This window comes from Arachis stenosperma, chromosome 1, assembly GCF_014773155.1.
Source record: "Arachis stenosperma cultivar V10309 chromosome 1, arast.V10309.gnm1.PFL2, whole genome shotgun sequence".
Lineage (NCBI taxonomy): Eukaryota > Viridiplantae > Streptophyta > Magnoliopsida > Fabales > Fabaceae > Arachis > Arachis stenosperma.
In genome coordinates this window covers 65,136,415-65,154,617 of record NC_080377.1, presented here as the reverse complement: position 1 = coordinate 65,154,617, position 18,203 = coordinate 65,136,415, and the positions used below count along the sequence as shown (strand labels likewise).

Here is an 18,203-nt window from a genome sequence, read left to right as displayed (position 1 = left end):
TCCATACTTTGCCCAAGATTTGATGGCCCAAACCGGCGTTCAAAGTCACCTACAGAAATTCCAGCGTTAAACGCCGGAACTGGCACCTAAATGGGAGTTAAACGCCCAAACTGGCATAAAAGCTGGCGTTTAACTCCAAGAAGAGTCTCTACACGAAAAATGCTTCATTGCTCAGCCCAAGCACACACCAAGTGGGCCCGGAAGTGGATTTTTATGTCATTTACTCATTCTTGTACACCTTAGGCTACTAGTTTCTATAAGTAGGACCTTTTACTATTGTATTTTCATCTTGGTTCTTCTGGTTCCCTCTCTGGGGCCGAAACCAATGATCACTTTTGTTCTTATGTATTTTCAACGGTGGAGTTTCTACACACCATAGATTAAGGTGTGGAGCTCTGCTGTACCTCGAGTATTAATGCAATTACTATTGTTCTTCCATTCAATTCCGCTTGTTCTTGTTCTAAGATATCACTTGTTCTTCAACTTGATGAATGTGATGATCCGTGACACTCATCATCATTCTCACCTATGAACAAGGTGACTGACAACCATTCTTGTTCTACGAGCAACCAAGGCTTAGTGAATATCTCTTGGATTCTTTAATCGGAATCTTCGTGGTATAGGCAGGACTTGATGGCGGCATTCAAGAGAATCCGGAAGGTCTAAACCTTGTCTGTGGTATTCTGAGTAGGATTCAATGATTGAATGACTGTGACGTGCTTCAAACCTGTAACCTACTGGGCGTTAGTGACAGACGCAAAAGAGGGATTCTATTCCGGTAGGGGAGGGAACCAAACCGGTGATTGGCAGTACTGTGACAGAGTGCGTGCATTAGCTTTCACTGCGAGGACGGGAGGTAGCTGCTGACAACAGTGAAACCCTACACGAGCTTGCCATGGAAAGGAGTAAGAAGGATTGGATGAAAGCAGTAGGAAAGCAGAGAGACGGAAGGGAAGGCATCTTCATACGCTTGTCTGAAGCTTTTACACCAATGATATACATAAGTATCTCTATCTTTATCTTTATGCTTTATTCGTTTATTACCTACACCCATTTGAGTCTGCCTGACTGAGATTTACAAGGTGACCATAGCTTGCTTCATACCAACAATCTCCGTGGGATCGACCCTTACTCACGTAAGGTATTACTTGGACGACCCAGTGCACTTGCTGGTTAGTTGTGTGAAGTTGTAGTGATCACAATTTCGCGCACCAAGTTTTTGGCGCCGTTGCCGGGGATTGTTCTTGTGTATGGACAACTGACGGTTCATCTTGTTGCTTAGATTAGGTATTTTTTTTTCTTCAGAGTTCTTAAGAATGAATTCTAGTGTTTCAAGGTGATGTTCTTATCATCACCAAAGCTGATTGATCATCATCAATTTAGCTCTTGAATGCAATGTCTTGCTGAAGCTTAGCTAGCTATGTCTAATTCCTTTAGACTAAAGCTTTAGACTAACATTGCATGATTCCTGGAATTCTCACTAAGAATTTTGATACCTTTATTTTCCTTTTCACTTAATTTTCGAAAAAAAAAACACAAAAAAATTAGAAAATCATAAAAACCAAAAATATATCTTGCTTGAGTCTAGTGTCTCATCTTAAGTTTGGTGTCAATTGCATGCATTCATTCATGTGTCTTAAAGATCTTCAAGTAATTCTTGATGATTTCTTACTCTGATCTTTGAATTCTCTTGACTTGAGTGTTTATGTGTCTCATATGCATTTTTATTAGTGTCAGTAGTATTCAAACTGCTAAGTTTGGTGTCTTGCATGCATTGTTATTTGATTCTTGTTGCATTTTGATTATTAAAAATCCAAAAATATTTTTAATTTGTGTCTTTTCAAGTCAATAATACAGAGAATTGAAGATTCAGAACATACTGCAGAGGAATTATACAGAAAAAGCTGGGCATTCGAAAATGCCCAGTGAAGAAGGCAGACTGGCGTTTAAACGCCAGCCAGGGTACCTGGTTGGGCGTTTAACGCCCAAAAAGGGTGCATTTTGGGCGTTAAACGCCAGAATGGATACCATTCTGGGCGTTTAACGCCAGGATGGTACTAGGGGGAAGATTTTGTTTTCAAAATCAATTTTTTTTCAAGTTTTCAAAGTTTTTCAAAATCAAATCTTTTTCAAATCATATCTTTTCAATCAAATGTTTTCAAAATCAATTTCTTTCCTTTTTCAAAGATACTTACTAACAATTAATGATTTGATTGAACATTTTTTGCCTTTTCTGTTGAGGAAGGTTTTATGTTTGAATCATATCTTTTCTTGTTAGGCAAGTCATTAATTTTTAAAATCAAATCTTTTTAAAATTGTTTTCAAATCATATCTTTTTAAAATTGTTTTCAAATCATATCTTCTCAATCACATCTTTTTAAAACCATAACTTTTCAATCAAATCTTTTTAATCACATCTTTTTCAAAATAGTTTTCAATCAAATCTTTTTAATTTCTAATTTCAAAATCTTTTTCAAAAATCACTTTACTTCTTTCCCACTTTTGTTTTCGAAAATCAATTAGTGTTTTTTCAAAATGTTTTCAAAAATCTTTTACTTAATTTTCGAAAATTACTTCCCTTCTTCTCACATCCTTCTACTTTTGGACTAACACTATCTCTTAATGCAAAATTCGAACTCCATCTTCTTTGATAAGTTCGAATTTTCTACTTCTGTCTTCTACTTTTCTTTTCCTCTGACACCTCAAGGAATCTCTATACTGTGACATAGAGGATTCCATATTTTCTTGTTTTCTTCTCTTTCATATGAGCAGGAACAAAGACAAAGGCATTCTTGCTGAAGCTGACCCTGAACCTGAAAGGACCTTGAAGAGAAAGCTAAAGAGAAGCTAAAGCACAAATCTCTTTAAAAGGACTTGACCGAATTCTTCAAAGAAGAAGAACATATGGCAGCCGAAAACAACAACAATGCAAATAATGCAAGGAAGGTGCTGGGTGACTTTACTGCACCTACTCCCGACTTCTATGGGAGAAGCATCTCTATCCCTGCCATTGGAGCAAACAACTTTGAGCTTAAGCCTCAATTAGTTTCTCTAATGCAACAGAATTGCAAGTTCCATGGACTTCCAATGGAAGATCCTCATCAGTTCTTAGCTGAATTCTTGCAAATCTGTGACACAGTCAAGACTAATGGGGTTAACCCTGAGGTCTACAGACTGATGCTATTCCCTTTTGCTGTAAGAGACAGAGCTAGAATATGGTTGGATTCTCAACCTAAAGAAAGCCTGGACTCTTGGGAAAAGCTAGTCAATGCCTTCTTGGCAAAGTTCTTTCCACCACAAAGATGGAGTAAGCTTAGAGTGGAAGTCCAAACCTTCAGACAGAAGGATGGAGAATCCCTCTATGAAGCTTGGGAAAGATACAAACAATTAATCAGAAGATGTCCCTCTGACATGCTTTCTGAATGGAGCATCATAGGTATTTTCTATGATAGTCTCTCTGAACTATCTAAGATGTCCTTGGATAGCTCTGCTGGAGGATCTCTTCATCTGAAGAAGACGCCTGCAGAAGCTCAAGAATTGATTGAAATGGTTGCAAATAACCAATTCATGTACACTTCTGAAAGGAATCCTGTGAACAATGGGACTAGTCAGAAGAAAGGAGTTCTTGAGATTGACACTCTGAATGCCATTTTGGCTCAGAACAAAATATTGACTCAACAAGTCAATTTGATTTCTCAAAGTCTGTCTGGAATGCAAAATGCACCTGGCAGTACTAAGGGAGCTTCATCTGAGGAAGAAGCTTATGATCCTGAGAACCCTTCAATGGAAGAGGTGAGTTACCTAGGAGAACCCTATGGAAACACCTATAATTCTTCATGGAGAAATCACCCAAATTTCTCATGGAAGAATCAAGAGAGACCTCAACAAGGTTTCAATAATAATAATGGTGGAAGAAACAGGTTTAGCAATGGCAAGCCTTTTCCATCATCTTCTCAGCAACAGACAGAGAGTTCTAAGCAGAGTACTTCTGACTTAGCAACAATGGTCTCTGATCTAATAAAGACCACTCAAAGTTTCATGAATGAAACAAGGTCCTCCATTAGGAATTTGGAAGGACAAGTGGGTCAGCTGAGTAAGAAAGTTACTGAACTCCCTCCTAGTACTCTCCCAAGTAATACAGAAGAAAATCCAAAAGGAGAGTGCAAAGCCATAACCATGGCCGAATATGGAGAGGAAAGAGAGGAGGTGGACGCCACTGAGGAAGACCTCAATGGGCGTGCACCAATCTCCTCTGAGTTCCCCAATGAGGAACCATGGGAATCTAAGGCTCAAGATGAGACCATAGAGATTCCATTGGATTTACTTCTGCCATTCATGAGCTCTGATGAGTATTCTTCCTCTGAAGAGGATGAGTATGTCACTGAAAAGCAAGTTGCTAAATACCTTGGAGCAATCATGAAGCTAAATGACAAGTTATTTGAAAATGAGACTTGGGAGGATGAATCTCCCTTGCTCACCAAAGAACTGGATGACTTGTCTAGGCAGAAACTGCCTCAAAAGAGGCAGGATCCTGGGAAGTTTTCTATACCTTGTACCATAGGCACCATGACCTTCAAGAAGGCCTTGTGTGACTTAGGGTCAAGTGTAAACCTCATGCCACTCTCTGTGATGGAGAAACTAAGGATCTTTGAGGTGCAAGCTGCAAGAATCTCATTAGAGATGGCAGACAACTCAAGAAAACAAGCTTATGGACTTGTAGAGAATGTTTTGGTTAAGATTGAAGACCATTGCATTCCTACTGATTTCATAGTCCTAGAGACTGGGAAATGCATGGATGAATCCATCATCCTTGGCAGACCCTTCCTAGCCACAGCAAAGGCTGTGATTGATGTTGATAGAGGAGAGTTGATCATTCAAGTGAATGAAAAATCCTTGGAGTTTAAGGCTCAAGGATATCCCTCTGTCACCATGGAGAAGAAGCATGAAGAGCTTCTCTCAAATCAGAGACAAACAGAGCCCCCACAGTCAAACTCTAAGTTTGGTGTTGAACCCCCACATTCAAACTCTAAGTTTGGTGTTGGGAGGTTCCAACATTGCTCTGATCATTTGTGAGGCTCCATGAGAGCCATCTGTCAAGCTACTGACATTAAAGAAGCGCTTGTTGGGAGGCAACCCAATGTTTTATAATTAACTATTTCCTTTTGTTATTTTATCTTTTTTGTAGGTTGATGATCATAGGAAGTCACAAAATCAATGAAAAAAGCAAAAACAGAATGAAAAACAGGAAGAAAAACAGCACACCCTGGAGGAAGAAGCTGCTGGCGTTTAAACGCCAGTAAGCCTAGCAGTTGGGCGTTTAACGCCCAGTCTGGCACCATTCTGGGCGTTTAACGCCAGAAAGGGGCACCAGACTGGCGTTAAACGCCAGAAAAGGGCTAGAACCTGGCGTTAAACACCAGGAATGGGCACCAGCCCGGCGTTTAACGCCAGAAATAGCTCAAAACGTGGATTTTGATGCTATTTGGTGCAGGGATGACTTTTCCTTGACACCTAAGGATCTGTGAACCCCACAGGATCCCCACCAACCCCACCACCCTCTCTTCTTCTTCACCCATTCACCAATCACCTCAATACCTCCTCACCACTCACATCCATCTCCTCCATTTCTTCTTCTACTCTCTTCTTTCTTCTTTTGCTCGAGGACGAGCAAACCTTTTAAGTTTGGTGTGGTAAAAGCATTGCTTTTTGTTTTTCCATAACCATTTATGGCATCCAAAGCTGGTTCAAATGAGAAGGCATGACCTCAAGCCCATCACTAAGAAGAAGATGGAGCAAACAAGAGACCCCTCTCATCATGAGATCCTTGAGATACCTCAAGGGATGCACTTTCCTCCACAAGACTATTGGGAGCAACTGAACACCTCCCTAGGAGAATTGAGTTCCAACATGGGACAACTAAGGGTGGAGCACCAAGAACATGCCATCCTCCTCCATGAAATTAGAGAAGATCAAAGAATCATGAGAGAGGAGCAACAAAGACAAGGAAGAGACATTGAGGAGCTCAAGCACTCCATAGGATCTTCAAGAGAAAGAAAGAGCCGCCATCACTAAGGTGGACCCGTTCTTTAATCTCCTTGTTCTTTATTCTTCTATTTTTCGAATTTTAGTGCTTTATGTTTATCCATGTTTGTGTCTTATGATCATTAGTGTCTTAGTGTCTATGCCTTAAAGCTATGAATATGAATCCATCACCTTTCTTAAATGAAAACTGTTTTTATCACAAAAGAACAAGAAGTACAGGATTTCAAATTCATCTTTAAAACTAGCTTAATTAGTTTGATGTGGTGACAATACTTGTTGTTTTCTGAATGTATGCTTAAACAGTGCATATGTCTTTTGAATTTGTGGTTCATGAATGTTAAAATTGTTGGCTCTTGAAAGAATGATGAAAAAGGAGACATGTTACTGAGGATCTGAAAAATCATAAAAATGATTCTTGAAGCAAGAAAAAGCAGTGAAAACAAAAAAAAAAAAAAGAGAAAAGGGAGAAAAGAAAAACGAAAAAAAAAGGGGAGAAAGAGAAAAAGAAAGAAAAAGAAAGAAATAAAGTTGTGATCCAAGGCAATAAGAGTGTGCTTAAGAACCCTGGACACCTCTAATTGGGGACTCTAGCAAAGCTGAGTCACAATCTGAAAAGGTTCACCCAATTATGTGTCTGTGGCATGTATGTATCCGGTGGTAATACTGGAAGACAGAGTGCTTTGGGCCACGGCCAAGACTCAATAAGTAGCTGTGTTCAAGAATCATCATACTTAACTAGGAGAATCAATAACACTATCTGGATTCTGAGTTCCTAAAGAAGCCAATCATTCTGAATTTCAAAGGATAAAGTGAGATGCCAAAACTGTTCGGAGGCAAAAAGCTACTAGTCCCGCTCATCTAATTTGGAGCTTAGTTTCATTGATAATTTGGAGTCTATAGTATATTCTCTTCTTTTTATCTCATTTGATTTTCAGTTGCTTGAGGACAAGCAACAATTTAAGTTTGGTGTTGTGATGAGCGGATAATTTGCATGCTTTTTGGCATTGTTTTTAGTATGTTTTTGGTAGTTTTAGTTGAGTTTTTATTATATTTTTATTAGTTTTTAGTTAAAATTCACTTTTCTGGACTTTACTATGAGTTTGTGTGTTTTTCTGTGATTTCAGGTATTTTCTGGCTGAAATTGAGGGATCTGAGCAAAAATCTGATTCAGAGACTCAAAAGGACTGCAGATGCTGTTGGATTCTGACCTCCCTGCACTCGAAGAGGATTTTCTGGAGCTACAGAAGCCCAATTGGCGCGCTCTCAACGGCGTTGGAAAGTAGACATCCTGGGCTTTCCAGCAATATATAATAGTCCATACTTTGCCCAAGATTTGATGGCTCAAACCGGCGTTCAAAGTCACCTACAGAAATTCCAGCGTTAAACGCCGGAACTGGCACCTAAATGGGAGTTAAACGCCCAAACTGGCATAAAAGCTGGCGTTTAACTCCAAGAAGAGTCTCTACACGAAAAATGCTTCATTGCTCAGCCCAAGCACACACCAAGTGGGCCCGGAAGTGGATTTTTATGTCATTTACTCATTCTTGTACACCTTAGGCTACTAGTTTCTATAAGTAGGACCTTTTACTATTGTATTTTCATCTTGGTTCTTCTGGTTCCCTCTCTGGGGCCGAAACCAATGATCACTTTTGTTCTTATGTATTTTCAACGGTGGAGTTTCTACACACCATAGATTAAGGTGTGGAGCTCTGCTGTACCTCGAGTATTAATGCAATTACTATTGTTCTTCCATTCAATTCCGCTTGTTCTTGTTCTAAGATATCACTTGTTCTTCAACTTGATGAATGTGATGATCCGTGACACTCATCATCATTCTCACCTATGAACAAGGTGACTGACAACCATTCTTGTTCTACGAGCAACCAAGGCTTAGTGAATATCTCTTGGATTCTTTAATCGGAATCTTCGTGGTATAGGCAGGACTTGATGGCGGCATTCAAGAGAATCCGGAAGGTCTAAACCTTGTCTGTGGTATTCTGAGTAGGATTCAATGATTGAATGACTGTGACGTGCTTCAAACCTGTAACCTACTGGGCGTTAGTGACAGACGCAAAAGAGGGATTCTATTCCGGTAGGGGAGGGAACCAAACCGGTGATTGGCAGTACTGTGACAGAGTGCGTGCATTAGCTTTCACTGCGAGGACGGGAGGTAGCTGCTGACAACAGTGAAACCCTACACGAGCTTGCCATGGAAAGGAGTAAGAAGGATTGGATGAAAGCAGTAGGAAAGCAGAGAGACGGAAGGGAAGGCATCTTCATACGCTTGTCTGAAGCTTTTACACCAATGATATACATAAGTATCTCTATCTTTATCTTTATGCTTTATTCGTTTATTACCTACACCCATTTGAGTCTGCCTGAGTGAGATTTACAAGGTGACCATAGCTTGCTTCATACCAACAATCTCCGTGGGATCGACCCTTACTCACGTAAGGTATTACTTGGACGACCCAGTGCACTTGCTGGTTAGTTGTGTGAAGTTGTAGTGATCACAATTTCGCGCACCATGGACCCAGTAATGTTGTTTCAAGCAGGAGCAGCAACTCAACTCCAATATCATAGTTGTTTAGTTGATGAAAACTACTTATTTTGCTGTATTAGTTCAATCTTATTTTAATCTGAATTAGACTTCTAGGCTTGTTTTGATGGTATGTTTCATGTAATCAAGAGAGATGATAGACTCTTCTGTTTAATTCTGTTGTTATGTTGTTTGATGAGCGGATAATTTATACGCTTTTTGGCATTGTTTTTAGTATGTTTTTAGTATGTTTTAGTTAGTTTTTTTATATTTTTATTAGTTTTTAGTTAAAATTCACTTTTCTGGACTTTACTACGAGTTTGTGTATTTTTCTGTGATTTCAGGTATTTTCTAGCTGAAATTGAGGGACCTGAGCAAAAATCTGATTCAGAGGCTGAAAAGGACTGCAGATGCTGTTGGATTCTGACCTCCCTGCACTCGAAGTAGATTTTCTGGAGCTACAGAAGCCCAATTGGTGCGCTCTCAATTGCGTTGGAAAGTAGACATCCTGGGCTTTCCAGCAATGTATAATAGTCCATACTTTACCCGAGATTTGATGGCCCAAACCGGCGTTCCAAATCAGCTTAAAACTGCCCGGCGTTAAACGCCGGAACTGGCACAAGAATGGGAGTTAAACGTCCAAACTGGCACAAAAGCTGGCATTTAACTCCAAGAAAAGTCTCTACACATGAAAGCTTCAATGCTCAGCCCAAGCACACACCAAGTGGGCCCGAAAGTGGATTTTTATGTCATTTACTCATTTCTGTAAACCCTAGGCTACTAGTTCTCTACATATAGGACCTTTTACTATTGTATTCTCATCTTGGTAGCTATCTTTGAGTAGTCTTATGTTATCTTAGATCATGGGGCTGGCCTCAAGGCCATGCCTAGACCTTGTTCTTATGTATTTTCAATGGTGGAGTTTCTACACACCATAGATTAAGGTGTGGAGCTCTGCTGTACCTCGAGTATCAATGCAATTACTATTGTTCTTCTATTCAATTCGGCTTATTCTTGTTCTATGATATCACTTGTTCTTCAACTTGATGAATGTGATGATCCGTGACACTCATCATCTTTCTCACCTATGAACATGTGCCTGACAACCACGTCCGTTCTACCTTAGATTGAGTGGATATCTCTTGGATCCCTTAATCGGAATCTTCGTGGTATAAGCTAGAATTGATGGCGGCATTCAAGAGAATCCGGAAGGTCTAAACCTTGTCTGTGGTATTCTGAGTAGGATTTAATGATTGAATGATTGTGACGAGCTTCAAACTCCTGAAGGCTGGGCGTTAATGACAGACGCAAAAGAATTACTAGATTCTATTCCAACCTGATTGAGAACCGACAGATGATTAGCCGTGCTGTGACAGAGCGCGTTGAACATTTTCACTGAGAGGACGGGACTGTAGCCATTGACAACGGTGATGCCCAACATACAGCTTGCCATGGAAAGGAGTAAGAAGGATTGGATGAAGACAGTAGGAAAGCAGAGAGACGGAAGGGACAAAGCATCTCCATACGTTTATCTGAAATTCTCACCAATGAATTACATAAGTATCTCTATCTTTATCTTATGCTTTATTCATAAATCATCTATAACCATTTGAATCAGCCTGACTGAGATTTACAAGGTGACCATAGCTTGCTTCATACCAACAATCTCCGTGGGATCGACCCTTACTCGCGTAAGGTTTATTACTTGGACGACCCAGTACACTTGCTGGTTAGTTGTGCGAAGTTGTGATAAAGAGTTGAGATTGCAATTGAGCGTACCATGTTGATGGCGCCATTGATGAACACAATTTCGTGCACCAAGTTTTTGGCGCCGTTGCCGGGGATTGTTTGAGTTTGGACAACTGATGGTTCATCTTGTTGCTTAGATTAGGTATTTTTCTTCAGAGTTCTTAAGAATGAATTCTAGTGTTTCAAGGTGATGTTCTTATCATCACCAAAGCTGATTGATTCTCATCAATTTAGCTCTTGAATGCAATGTCCTGCTGAAGCTTGGCTAGCCATGTCTAATTCCTTTAGACTGAAGATTTAGACTAACATTGCATGATTCCTGGAATTCTCATTAAGAATTTTGATATCTTTATTTTCTTTCAATTTTCGAAAAAATCCAAAAAAAAGAATTTACAAAATCATAAAAACCAAAAATATTTTATGTTTCTTGTTGAGTCTAGTGTCTCATTTTAAGTTTGGTGTCAATTGCATGTTTCTATTTTTCTTGCATTTTTTTTGAATTCATTCATGTGTCTTCATTAATCTTCAAGTTGTTCTTGATGATTTCCTTGTTCTGATCTTTAAATTCTCTTGTCTTGAGTGTTTTGTTGTTTTTCATATGCATTCTCATTTTGTTAGTGTCAATAGTATACAAACTTCTTTGTTTGGTGTCTTGCATGCATTGTTTATTTGATTTTAGTTGCATCTTGATTATTCCTCATTATTAAAAATCCAAAAAAAATTTTAATTTGTGTCTTTTCAAGTCAATAATACAGAGAATTGAAGATTCAGAACATACAGCAGAGGAATTACACAGAAAAAGCTGGGCGTTCAAAACGCCCAGTGAGAAAGGAAAACTGGCATTTAAACGCCAGCCAAGGTGCCTGGCTGGGCGTTTTACGCCCAAATGGGGTGAGTTTTGGGCGTTAAATGCCAGAATGGATACCATTCTGGGCGTTTAACGCCAGGATGGCACAAGAGGAAAGATTTTGTTTTTAACTCAATTTTTTTTTCATGTTTTCATAATTTTTCAAAATCAAATCTTTTTCAAATTATATCTTTTCAATCATATATTTTCAAAATCAATTTCTTTCCATTTTCAAAAATACTTGCTAACAATTAATGATTTAATTCAACATTTCAAGTATGTTACCTTTTCTGTTGAGAAAAGGTTTAATGTTTGAATCATATCTTTCTTGTTAGGCAGGTCATTAATTTTTAAAATCAAATCTTTTTAAATTATTTTTCAAATCATAAACAACAATCTTCAGATTACATTAATCCTATATTTTTATCACTAAATACAAATTGCAAGCTAAACAAAACACAGCCATCAATGCTATAGTTACAAGCAACACTCTACTTGTTCTAACTTCGCCCCTGAGTTTTTTCATTTTCCTTGCAATCATGGAGAAGCTTTCTTGATTCTCCATTTAACTGCAGTGATTGTCAACCCATCTTTACATATTGCATAAGAATGATATGTATTTCTTTTAGCTAATGATCTAGCAAGACCTTCCCAACCTTCTTCGATCTCATCCACCCACATAAAGTATTTGCAGTCTCTTGTCTGAAAAATCAAAATATCCATACCCATCCAACTGTCAACAAAAATTAAAAAAAAAATTGGAACCTTCACAAAAAAAAAGAAAAAAGAAAGATGCTAAGCCCTTACCTTCCAGAGAGGACATCGGATGAACCATCTATTTGGGTTTGTTACCGTGCCAGATTCCATTAATGCAACCTCCAGTCCACAGAAGCATCTCCCATCAAGCTTCTTTTCCTTCTTCTTCCTCGAACTCGAAGTATTGCTGTAACTCACATTACTTATAGTAGAGTTAAATCTGTGCAGAGACATGGCCAGGGGTTAGAGGGTTTTTCTTTGTCTGTGTTCGTGTTTGAGGAAGAAACGAAAATGAAATGGTTTCAATTTCTGGGTTAGGGTAAACATTGGAGAAGAAAGGAAGAAGAAAGGCATGTTAGGGTTTCAGTTTTTGCAGAGGTATACGTTGGATTACACGTAGATAGGTTTGGAGTGGTTTTGTTGCCACGTAGGTTCGGATATTAATGGACCAAGTGCATAGCCAACGTCAGGGTATTTCTGGCACATGGAGGTTATCTTCTGTGGTTACAAGGTGAGTTTCCTTCTTCTATGGTTACATTTGTCAGCGTTTGTATTTTTAATGGGTACAAATGGTCATTTACTCTTTTTTAAAATCTAAAAAATATGTTCAGTTTGATTCCATATTTTGGTTTATAAAAACTAAAAAATTGAAAAGTCTAACAATGTTTATTTGTCTTTTTTTTATTATTATTTCCATTTTACTACAGGGCCCTTCAATGTAATAAGTTGGGAGATTTTTTTAAATAAATAATTTAATTATTTTATTTACGAAATATATAATTTGTAGCGTATTTATTAATTTATATTATTTGGTTTATCTCGTTTACAGAATAAACAGGATAATTATGAATATATTTTATTTACACTGTAAATGAGATAAACTAAATTTTACTTAATGTAACACCCTACCATACAGAGTCTTATGCTTAAGTCATAATTCAGAGATGGCAAGGTATTACGACCTCTAAAATAAAAATTTAGTACGTATAGTAGTATGAATGATTGATTATAACTAGGAGCCTTTGTAGAAAAAGGGGTAAACAAAAACCGCAACTCAAAAGCGCAACACTCCGATCGATAACGCAACGAACAAGGATAAACCAACGCGAGATTATATATATACAAAAGAGTGTCAAAAACAGGAATATCAAGACTCAAAATCCGGCTGCGAAGATAACCGGTCTGGGCATAACAATATATACATATGATAAAATAAGGAAAACCCCAAAGGAAACCCAAAGGGACACAAATACATAAAACCTATTCTCCAAAATCTCCCATAAGAGGAGTCATCACAGTTTGTATTATTTAATGGAGATAAGAGTATCTAAGCAAAACATATAAACCAAAACATAGTCCCGAGAACAAAGGATCTTCGCAAATCTAGAAGTCTCCAGCATGCCTCAGCGGGAAACCTCGCGTCCTGCATCTGAAAACCACAAAATCCGCATGGGTGAGAACCAGAGGTCCCCAGCATGGTAACAGCTTCCACATATATAATACATAATAATAGAGGAAAGCCAAAGGCAATCCTAGAACTTCCTCCAGATAATATCAAAGCTTATAAACAAGCTAAACCATATAAGGGCATCTGACTAAAGATTCTTCAGTCTAACTAATACTTCCCTTTCCAATTCCTTCAAACCTCCCAACCACCAGCAGGAGTATATTATAGAAAACACAGTTATATCAGACAAAGAATATACAAATAGGAGCAGTTAAGACATCTAGACAATTAGCAAGTAATATGCAGTCAAATAGGCAATCTCAAACAATTCACATAGTATGCATATGATGAATGCCTGTCCCTAGTGGCCGATGATATCATCTGTCGGTTATAGAGCCAACCCGACAAGTCCTGGTAGCTAACCATTGGACTGTCCCTCTGTCGTGTCTCCCCAACTCGAGTATGCTCAATATGAGCTTAATCATAATCATGATCCATATCCATCACCATCACTGGTGAATATTTATCCATCACCATCACAGGTGAATATTTATCCATCACCATCACAGGTGAATATTTGGGAGTGAGCTCGTCCGGGAATTTCACAGTGCCCGGCCACCCTGACGACATAGGGTAAACAGAGTATCAAGTCTCAACCTGGAGCACGTGGTGGCTAGCCACTGCTACTACCCAGGGAAACTCGTATCTCAGATAGTGGAAGTGCAAATCACAATTATCAATAATTCAGCATAAACATGCATGAATTCTCATCCATGGATCAACATCCATATCAGCCATTCGGCTCATGGTTAAATCCATAACCAGCCAATATTCATAGCATACACAGCTATTCCGGCTCACGGTTAAATCCATAACCAGCCATTTCATTAACAATTACAGCCTTTCGGCCCATGGCATAACAAGCACTTCCACCACCATCCTCCGCATCTCACATAATCATCTTGATCCTCATTGATCATTCATTTTTCCCTTGCTTCACTCGCAAGTTACCTCATTCACTAGCCCCTTTCTAATAGCTAGGCATGTCATAATGATTTAAGACATAAATGGTGAGATCGGAGGCTTAGAAGTATGAGATTTGGCTTTTAAAACTCAAAAATCAACTTTGGGATGAAAATAGGGCCACGCGTACGCGCACTCCACGCGCACGCGTGGATGGCCTCAAAAAAATCATCGACGCGCAAGCGTCATGCACGCTGACGCGTGGATTACAACTTTGCCAATCGACGCGCACGCGTCAACCACGCGTACGCGCGGGTGTTCTCGTGCCCCAGGCACAACACTGGCACAGTTCTGGCATAACTCTCTGGAAAATAGCTGGGCATTGGGTGCAGCACAATCGGCGCGCCCGCGCACATCACGCGTACGCGTGGATGGCACTTCTCGGAAGATCGGCCCGCACGCGCCAGGTGCGCCCACGCGCAAGGGGTCATTCTGCTAAAAATTTTCTAAGTTAAAAGCTGCAGAATTTCACAGATTTACACCCCAATCTTCCAACGGACATAACTTCCTCATTTTAAATCGTTTTTCACCGTTCTTCGAACGGTATGGACATCCCGGATCCAATTTCATTTCTAAACAGATTTGGTACAAAACGGAGATCCGTAGTCCAAGTTATGTCCCGTCAAAGTATGCCCAAAAACCATATTTTCATACAAAACCACAATATGCCATTTTCAAAACAAACCATTTTCAACTCCTTTCAAAATCAATCAAAACATGCCAATTTCATCCCTTTTCTTTGAAATCAATCAAAATGTATCAAATTCAACATCAAGCCTCCTCAACTCACACATTGACACATTACCACAATATACAAAATCACTATCTCATCATTTTAGCCCACTTCACCCAAGTGGCTCAAACTCAAACATATTGACATATCATATATTATTCCTCATGCCAATTCTCAACAACACCAATTCCAATAAATTATTATTGCACACAATCAACATCATATTCACCATCAACATGGTTCAATCCACAATTCAACCATAACCATTCATCAAGCATATATCACAACATGCATATTTCTCATACATCACACCACCAAGGCATCAATAATCTTCATCACATATATGACCACATCATATATCTCAATCATTCAACAACATCAACAATTCAATGCCTATCTTAGGGCCTCTAGCCTAAGTATTTCCTACCACATTACATATTAGATACGGGAAACCGAAACCATACCTTAGCCGATTTTCCCAAGCTCCACCAGAGCACTTCCAAACCAAATATCCACAAGCTCTCAAGGCCTCAATACCTCCAAGAACAGATTTTTCACCACCAAACCCTTTCCAAGCTTTTCAAAATCACCAATCAAGCTCCAATATCCACACATACACAACCTAAGCCACAATCATCATACCCATACACAACATCTCAATACCCAAACATCATAAAACCACAAAATACACTAGGGTTGAGAATCTTACCACACCCAAGGTCCAAGGAGACAAGATTAACCTTCTCCTTCAAGAGAGTTTGGTCCTATAACATCAAAGAACCCAAAATCTCAACATTTCACCCATGAAACTCGAAAATAAGGGCTGAGATTTCGAACAGCAACACGTGGCTTACCTCAAGATTGATTGTATGGGTTTTGTAGAGCTCTCCGCGGTGAACGCGTGGCCGCAAACGGAGCGGCAATCGGAGCTCTAGATCAAAAGTTATGGTGATTTGAAGATCAACCAAGGGAGAGAACTTGAGAGAGTGTTCTTCCTCCCTTTCTCTCTAATTTCAGCTTGTGTGTGTAACAAATGAGGAGAGAGAGTGCTGAAAACTAGGGTTTTGGTTAAGTTATGTTGGGCCAAGGGCCCACTTTGGGTCCGGTTGGCCCGGTTTGGCCCGTTCGGTCCAATCTTGGTCCGAATTCTATAAAATTGGTACCAAAATTCTCGTCTCAGTCTCCTCTATCACATTTAGCCATAAAAATCACATTTTAGGCTTTCTAGAATAAATTCTCATTTATGGGTTAATTAGCCGTTAATTAACCGGGTTTTACATTCTACCCACCTAATTGGGAATTTTGCCCACAAAATTCAAATGCAATTACCTGAGAATAAATGCGGATAATCCGTTCGCATCTCCGACTCAAGTTCCCAAGTGTGTTCCTCAACACCGCCTCGACTCCATGCCACTTTGACTAGTGAAACATCTTTTCCACGCAACCGTTTAATACTAGAATCATCGATTCTGACCGGAGCCACTGGAAGCGTCAAATCTTCCCTTAACTGAACCGACTTAGGTTCTAACACATGGCTAGCATCAGGAGTGTACTTCCGAAGCTGCGACACGTGAAACACGTCGTGCAGGTTCGAAAGATGAGGTGGTAGAGCCATCCGATACGCCAACGGTCCAATCCTCTCTAGGTTCTGAAATGGACCAATGTATCGAGGATTCAACTTCTTTGCCTTAATCGCCCTACCTACTCCCGTGGTCGGAGTAACCTTAAGGAAAACATGGTCTCCTTCCCCAAATTCTAAGGGCTTTCGCCTTTGATCGGCGTAACTCTTTTGACGACTCTGCGCCGTAAGCATCCTATCTCGGATTTTCTTGACTTGTTCAGTAGTCTCAGCTATCATTTCCGGTCCCAACAAGCTTTTCTCTCCAGCTTCATACCAACATAGCGGAGATTGACATTTTCTCCCATACAAGGCCTCATACGGAGCCATTCCGATGCTCGCATGATAACTATTATTGTATGCAAACTCCACTAATGGCATATACCGATCCCAACTCGCCGGTTGGTCCAAAACACAAGCTCTCAATATATCCTCTAGTGTTTGGATTGTCCTCTCAGATTGACCATCTGTTTGAGGATGGTAAGCCGTGCTCAAGCTTAATCGGGTTCCAAAAGCTTTCTGAAATGCACCCCAAAACCTTGAAGCGAAACGAGGATCTCTATCAGAGATTATAGTAGCAGGTACACCATGGAGTCTCACAATCTCCTTTATGTATAACCGTGCTAGCTCCTCAAGGGTGTAAGTCATACGAATGGGCAAAAAGTGAGCTGACTTCGTCAGTCGGTCCACAATCACCCAGATAGCATCAAAACCAGCTCTAGTCCTTGGCAATCCCGACACAAAGTCCATTGCAATACTTTCCCACTTCCATTGTGGAATCTCTAAAGGTTGCAACATCCCGGAAGGTCTTTGATGTTCAATCTTTACCTTTTGACAAGTTAAGCACTTTGATACATATTCCGCCACATCCTTCTTCATACCCGGCCACCAAAACATCGCCTTTAAATCATGGTACATCTTAGTACTTCCCGGGTGAATGGAGAATCCGCTTTTGTGTGCCTCCTTTAAGATATCTTGCCTCAAAGTGCCAACATCCGGCACAATGATTCTACCCTTGAATCTCCATAACCCATCTTTTTCTTCTGACACTCGCCACTGTTTTTCTTGCTCAATAGCCGGTAACACCTTCCATAACGCTTCATCATTTTGATGAGCCTTTAGGAGTTCGGACTTAAAGTCACTTGAGATTTCTAATCGGCTCAAACACAAGGTTCCGGATACTTCTCGAGCACCGATTTTTAGACTCTCGAATCCCTTGAGCAACTTCTCCTCTTGGAGCATCATCCAAGCCGCATATAATGACTTTCGGCTTAACGCATCCGCTACCACGTTCGCCTTTCCCGGATGGTAATGCAACTCAAAGTCGTAGTCTTTCAACAATTTCATCCACCTTCTCTGCCTCATATTAAGCTCTTTTTGATCAAAGAGATACTTCAAGCTCTTATGATCAGAGAAGACTTGGAACTTAACCCCATAGAGATAATGCCT

The 18,203-nt window shown here is 39.7% G+C and overlaps 1 non-coding gene across 1 annotated transcript; it reads right to left on the bottom strand.

Annotated features, from left to right (window-relative positions):
- Positions 1-3,309: 3,309 nt before the first annotated feature.
- Positions 3,310-3,417, bottom strand: LOC130951020 (small nucleolar RNA R71). The gene has a single exon (XR_009073807.1). It is a non-coding gene; the product is annotated as a small nucleolar RNA R71 (small nucleolar RNA).
- Positions 3,418-18,203: the final 14,786 nt, after the last annotated feature.